Source organism: Panthera leo, chromosome C1 (genome assembly GCF_018350215.1).
Source record: "Panthera leo isolate Ple1 chromosome C1, P.leo_Ple1_pat1.1, whole genome shotgun sequence".
Classification (NCBI taxonomy): Eukaryota; Metazoa; Chordata; class Mammalia; order Carnivora; family Felidae; genus Panthera; species Panthera leo.
This window is the reverse complement of record NC_056686.1, coordinates 120013105-120020571: the sequence shown is the minus strand read 5'-3', so window position 1 is coordinate 120020571 and position 7467 is coordinate 120013105.

Sequence of the window (7467 nt, the reverse complement as noted above, 5' to 3'; positions counted from 1 at the left end):
TGGAGACACCTGATACTTTTACATTCACTCATTTATTCACTCATGTTTATGAGGCGTCTCCTATGGTCAGATGCATGAGAAACACTGGTGCTACTGTATAATGAAAAGGCCATGGTCCCTTCCCTCATAAAGCTTAGGGTCTAGTGTACGTGAAAGGAGAGAAGCGAAGACATGTCTGGAGGAACATATTAAACAAGAAAACACATCAGAAAATGTATAATTATCAAAGACCAAAACTGGACAAGTTGAGGGACTAAATTTATTCAGGTTATTTTAATAGAAAGAGCATCTTAGATCCAAAGATTGGAGTATCTCAGCAAGGTGGTTTTGCCCCAAGAGGATAAAACAAGTGCCCATGGGGTGGTCTCCAGTGGGGGGTCGTTCTGTGGGCAGGGGAAGCGGCAGTCTTAGGGAAATGTTTTTCTCCGTGAAAAGTTAGTTTCTGGATAATTGCTTTAGAATGAACATTTCTAATCTTAGCTAATCAATCATGACAAACAGTTCTGATCTTAGCTCATCCATCATGAGACAAAGAACAGGAAGTTGGGCTCTGCCTGGCCTTATCAGGAGATTCAGGCAAAAGGGGAAAAAAAAGTCTATATTTCGTTTTGTCCTGGCTTATAATCGTGAAAAAAAACCCTATGGAAAAATAGGGGGTTTCAAGACAGGAAGTAGCAGAGCTTATAACAGTCAGGAAAGGCCTCTAGGGGTTGGGCAGGTGAAGAGAAGCCAACTGCAAAAACATTCCCATACAAGAGCAGCATGGTCAAATCCTTTGAGCAGAGAAAGCATGAATACACAAGAAAATGTTAAAGGCCAAGGTAGCTAGAGCAAACAAAAAGAGAAAAGACGAGAGATGTCATCAGGAACCATATCAGGCAAAACCGTGCTAGATAGGGCATCAAGTATTTATTTCATTCTTAGCACAGAGAGAAGTCACTGAATAATGTCAAGGAAGGGAGAGTTGTGGTCTAGGTGATGTTCAAAAAGATGGCTCCAGTTGCCATATCAAAAATCAGTCAGGTCTGCGGGGGATAGATGGCAAAGGAGGAGAACTGGTGATCAAGCTATAGTAGTGATTCAGATGAAAAAAGAGAAGAGCATGGACTGCCCTGGAACCCACAGATGGCTGGATGCCTTACAGTTTTATTCTCATTGATATTCCCCTAGTATTTCCATACTTCTCTGAAGCAGGGGATCTGGAATGTTGACCATCCCCTTTAAGGTTCTGCAAACCCTTGGGCCAATCCCTACGGTGAGGTCACCAGCCTCAGTGTCTTTCCTTCTACATCAGTCAGTTGTAGAGGCTGTAGTGGGCTCAGAGTCATACTGGATTTTGTCCCTACTGCCATGTCCCAATTCCAGTCCCACATCATTTCCTACCTGGACTGTTGTGCTTGTTTTCATAAAATCCTGCAAGCTGCCCCTGAAATAATCACTGTGTAAAAGACTATCTTTGTATCACCATTCTTGATGCAAATAACCTCGCTATCCCTTTATTAGCCATGGAGTCAAAGTCAGGGTCCCTAAAAAACCCTTCAGGACAGCCAAACTACCTTCTTATCGCTCATTTTCCTCACAGACTTCTAGATCAACAGATTAGTCTACCCATTCACCCCTGAATATTTCCACTTCAGTGTTGCTAGGGATTGAATGTGCCCCCTCAAAATTCTTATGTTGAAAACTTAATATCCAATGTGATGGTATTAGGAGGTGGGCTTTAGGGAGGTAAATAAGTTATGAAGGTGGAGCCCCTGTGAATGGGATTAGTGTGCTAATAAGAAGAGATAGGAGAGCCTTTCTCTCTGCCCTCCACCATAAAAGGATACATCGAGAGGATGGCCATCCATAAGCCAGGAAGTGGACCTTCACGGGACATCAGGCACCATGATCTTGAATTTCCCGGACTCCAGAGCTGTGAGAAATAAACGTCTGTTGTTTAAGTCCTCCAGTCTGTGGTAATGTGTGAGAGGAACCTAAGAAGAAAAGTGTGTGTGTGTGTGTGTGTGTGTGTGTGTGTGTATACGTGTGTGTATATATGTATTTAAGTATATATATAAGTAAATATAAGTAATTTAAAAATATTTTTCTACTGATAAATCTCTTTCTCCTCATTTTGAGGAGAGATTTAGGGCACCTTTGTCTGTAAGAAAGAAGTTGCATCTTGTTAGGGGGAAGTATGAAGTTATTTTGTCATGATATTGGAATTCAAATGCATTGTATGTGTAGAAAGATCAGAAAGAATGTCAAATAGTTGAAAGTGTGCAATGGGTTGATATTAAATATTTTTCTTTCAGCTTCAAACTCAGCCTTGTAATACCAGGGATAAAACTCCATAAAATTCATTTCTGGCTTGTCATCAGGTCCCTGTTAGACTCTGGTAGGAGGGGCTCTTGAGGGTGACAGGAGGCTGGAGGATGGAGAAATGGTCAGACCAATCTACTTGTTCCCCCTCTCCTTGTCATCCATTGCTTTTATGGTGGGTAGCAGCTGGGGGTTCCATTTGCAATTTTCTCCATAACCCAATCACCTCACAGTGCCTGACAGATAGCAACACTTGCCAGCTGGCATCCCCTCCCCGGGCTCTGGACCCCAGGTGCACAAGGCCACTCCTCTATAAGCTGAACTGCCATGATCACTGCCTGCACTTCCTTTCTCTGTGACAATGCTGTGTCCCCTTTGAGCATTTCCAGTTCTCTAGTAACTGGTTAATAAATCCTTGTCTTCAATTATTTTTGTTACAATAATGCGTGTAGTTTCTTTCCTAACCACACTGAACGGATACGGTGAGGAGGTTTCATGACAGAGTGAAATTTTAATCCTGTCCATTGAAACTGGGCAGCAGAAGTAATTTATGGATATCATGGAGGAGACTAACTAGTTGCCCTACATTGTCATTTTAAGCAGCTTCACTTCTCTTTGTTGTTAGGCAATGCATTCAAATCTTAGTGTGTTTTGGGGGTGCTGGGGGAAGGGGGAAATGGTGATAACATCTCTCCTGCTCCCTAGTTGGTGAGTCTGGACCAGTTAACAGTCAAAGAAGCATCTGGCCTCAAACCCGGATGACCTGGGTTCAAACCAGATCTCTTCTACTTACCAAATCTGTTAACTTTGTGTAAGTAACAACCTCTCCATGCCTTGTCTATAAAATGGGGGTAATGATTATCTAAAATTCCTAAGGTTCTAGTAATAGGTGATATAATTAAAAACAAACAGAAATTCATCTGACCCTTAAAACATTCTTCCTTTCCTATTTTCATTTGCCACATAAATGTGGGAATTCAGAGTATTTTATTGCTAACATATATCAAGCGGGAGTGTGTGCATTTCTCATCACAGTCTGAAAGAGATCATCTAAACACTGAGCTGCAATCCGGCAAATCATCTCTCCTCATTGAACCAAATCTGTATATGCTTAGGTAAATGCTTAGGATAAGGCTATGGGCTTTAGTGTCAGCGTTCACCTGTGGTCTATGAGTGGGCAGTGCTTTCATTCTGGGGAAATAAACTCACTGTTTTGATTTCTTTTGTATAGGAAATGTGAGAAAAACATCAGAGACAGCGTATAAAATACATGAAATAATTTTATTCATTTATTTTTTTAAGTACCACGTTTGGGTGTGTGATGCAAAGATCATAACACAACTCTGCTCCACATTTGTCAAATTGCTTGGTGAAAACTGAGCTTGAATGGACTGACCGACTGGCAGCCAGAGGGCAAGGCCAAAAGTATGGCCCTGGGTGTAAGTCTAATGTTGCCAGCAGTCTACTTCTCTGGAATATTGTGGAAGGAAACACTCCTTTGGGTTGCCCCAACACCATCTCTGTACTCTGCTTCTCCACTCTTTGTAATCTACCTTCCTTATGCCAATTTCTCATCTCCCAAAGTTCAAGAAAGAACCTGAGCAAGACTGTTTTCTCTGCCGGTAAAACTAAGCATGATTTCTTGCTAATTGCTTTGATTCATCAAGCACTTCCAGGTGACCTCTCTGCACACATTTTAGATTTTTGGAAATGCAAATTCAACCAAAAGCAAGACAACAATTTTCAACCATGAAACGGGCAAAAATTAGATACTGATAACAGCAGATTTTACAAGCATGTGAGAAAATGGACCCTCTCATACACTTGCTGATGGGTATGTAGATCATTACTAATTGGGGGAAGTTATCTGGCAGTAAACAAAAATTTTAAAATGCGTACAATCTTTGAACTCAGTATTTATACTTTAAAATGTGCCATACTGATAAAAAAAAAAAAAACAGTGCTCAAGAATGTAACTATAAGGACATTTGTTTTAGCACATTTTTTAGTGGTAAAAAAGGTAAAAGGGATTTTCCATAAATAAGTAGTAGTCAAGTAAATTACAGAGCATCTAGACTTTGCAATATTTTAGAGCTGTTAAAGCAAAGAGTCCCTGCAGGGGACATGAAATTTAAGTGAAGAAATTGGGTTGGAAAAGAGTGTGTAGAGCACCCCTTTGGTATCATGATACATGATACAATCTTGTCACAAAACAATAATAAAGAAAATACTTACGTATGCTCTTTTCCAAGGTATACATAAATTTAGAAGCACAAACAAAGATACGGCACTCAGATAATATTGACTATATCCATGGGTGTGTTTAGGGTAGGGGCCCAGATGGAAAGGGTAATTGGCATGACTCTCATTTATTTTCTTTGTGAATATTTGTAGTGCTAACACTTGTTACAACAGCCATGCTTTTCATTTGTAATTTTTCAATAAAAAAAAAATAAATAAAAATGTATAATTTATCATTCCAGATAAGAGAACGGAATCTTAAGAGCTTCCTAAATTTACACATCTAATCGGGTGATAATTAAAGTGATATTTGAATCCAAGTCTGTACGATCCCAAAGCCATCCTTACTGTTTTACCCACATCTCCTCTGGCCTTGTGAAAGGGGCAGGTAGAATCAGTATTTTTTGGCTGTGGAGAACATTTCTGGTTCCTTTGATCCCACAGGAAGCTCTTTGTTTCATGTGGGATTCAATGTGCCCACCAGTAAGAAAATAGGCAGAACACATTTAGCCAGGTGCTGGTTTCTTTCTGCAACACTGAACCACGATTAGCCACATCCGGTGATGTCTAAGAGTATTGGAATAAGGAAGTGGCACCGTTTGGGGCAGGTATAGAAAATGCTTTCCCAGTCCCGAGGAGATTAGAGGAACAGACACCACTTATTGTCACTTCAGTTCATTTTTCAGGGCTGGGGCTTCCTTTTGGGCAAGAGAAACCCATGAGTTTGTGAAGCAGTGGAACAGTGTGAGCCATGAGCTCAGGTACACAAAATATATAAACTGCACCCAAACGTACGCCTGTCAACCTTCCATGTAGGAGTGTTAGAGGGAATGATAACTGGTGAAGTCTTGTTTATCCAGTAGTTTGTTTTTTATGCAAATGCTATCCTGCAGGGAAAGAGGAACCCATGCGGAATTCATAAGCAGCCTTAGAAGCTGATGAGAAAAGCAATAAGCCTCTGTGAAAAGTCCTGCATCGTAACATATCCCCAGGGACCTCATCTTATGAGCATTACTATGCAATGTGAATTAAATCCACTGCATAGAGCAGCTGCCTGGTGCTTTGGAGTTGATTACCATCATCCCTGGAGGCTGAGGCTTTCTGCATCAGCGACCTGGCATCCTAAGATTGACCTATGGGAATGGCAGGGCTTACTGAGCTCCTTGCCAGTGGAGGTTGGCATGCCCTTTGGGTGCATGGTAAATGTGAGAGCACCAAGTTACTCCCTGGTGATGAAAGTCATGGTCTAAATTACAGTTACATTGATTTGGGGAGTCCAGAGAGAGCACAAGGTGGGAAGATACGAAGAAGGGGAGTTGTCACAGAAATGACATTAAAACCATGGTAACTAAATATCAAAACAATAAATCCAGGGAGGTCTATAATGAAGTGTTTGTGGGGCTAGAGTCAAAACATACCAGGAGGCCCGTGCAATCCATTGTGGAAACTGCAGCACTGCGCATTCAGAAGGAATCCATCAATGCAGAAGGCCCTCCAAATCTGAAATGGAAAGGGATAGAATTTCAGACTCTCTGTTTCTTTAATCAAGCCCATTCACTTCCCCTTGAATTATCAGTTTATAATTCATGTAGATATGGGATCAAAAGGAGCCCATGAAAGAAGCCAAGTCCTGTGATATAAAAACAAGCTTTTGCAATTTACTTTTTCCAAGTATAACCCAGAAACATTTCCCGTTTTAGTCAGGAAATGAAATTGTCACAGACATTACAAAGCAGAGAGAAATATCAAACCCACTAACTATCTGGCACACAATTATAATTTTTAAAAAACGTCTTTGCTCTCTTCGTTAGGGTGAAGGTCTAAATGTCAACAAACCAGTGTTACTGTCAGAAACTGAATAATTAAGCAGCTTTTCAGCCAATGTCAAATATCATCTGTATCCACAGCCCTGGGCAATAAAAGACGATTCACGAAGATGCTTTTCTTCCTTCAAATAACTCTTGCTTTAAAATTATTGCACATTCGCATGTCTCATTTCATGCTTTTGTTTTGTTTTGATTCGATTTTAAGTTCCTCATCCAACATTTCTGATAGACTAGCAAGTATGTATGAATTACTTTGTTTTATTCTACTTTAATTTACCTTATTTTATTTGATTATTTTATTTTATTTTTGGTGAAAGCATAGATTTGTCTAAGTCACACCAACACATGATGGAGAAAAAGAAAATAGAAGCAGGATTTCTTGAGTCTTAATTTGATGCTCTCCTAACCAGTGCTCAGTGAATTCTGGTTCTTCTCCTTCATTGCCCCTGAAGTTCCTAACAGATTGCTCCAAAAGTGACCAGATTTGTGGGATTAGATGTTTAAATACCAAGTGGCAAAGAAGCCACAGAGGCATGTGCATGCAACACAGAAAAGAAATAACCCCATGAAGGCCCACTAGTGAACCGGTATTTGGGCAATGAAAGGAAACCCATCCTAAAGCAGATTTTCTCTTAAACATATTCATCCTGCAGCCCACAGACAGCATAGAGGGGGATCTGCTTCTAAGAATGGCCAAGGGGCAAAACCAGGGAAAAGGTTCAAAGTGTTCCCAGGATAGCAAATCACACAAAGCTCCTTACTGGCCCTCTCTGCTTATGTTGCCACACGATCATCATCGGGATTATCTTTAAGTTCAAAGAACACCCTCTCCATCCTCAGGGGTTCAGGCCTGGCCATGGGCAGGTCTAAGAACAGTGAGAAGGCCCTTCAAGCTGTCTGCCTTCAATGCAGAGATGCAAACAGAAGGGCTAATAGGCATAAGCCCAGGGCACAGAGGATAGTTGCAGACACCAGCCAGAAAGCTGACATTTGTTTCTAACGTTCTCTTTATCTTGGGGTCAAAACCCCTAGGGTGGAAAAGAAAAAAAAAAAAAACTTCTGTCAAACAGTTGCCTTTGTCTGCATAAGTGGATTC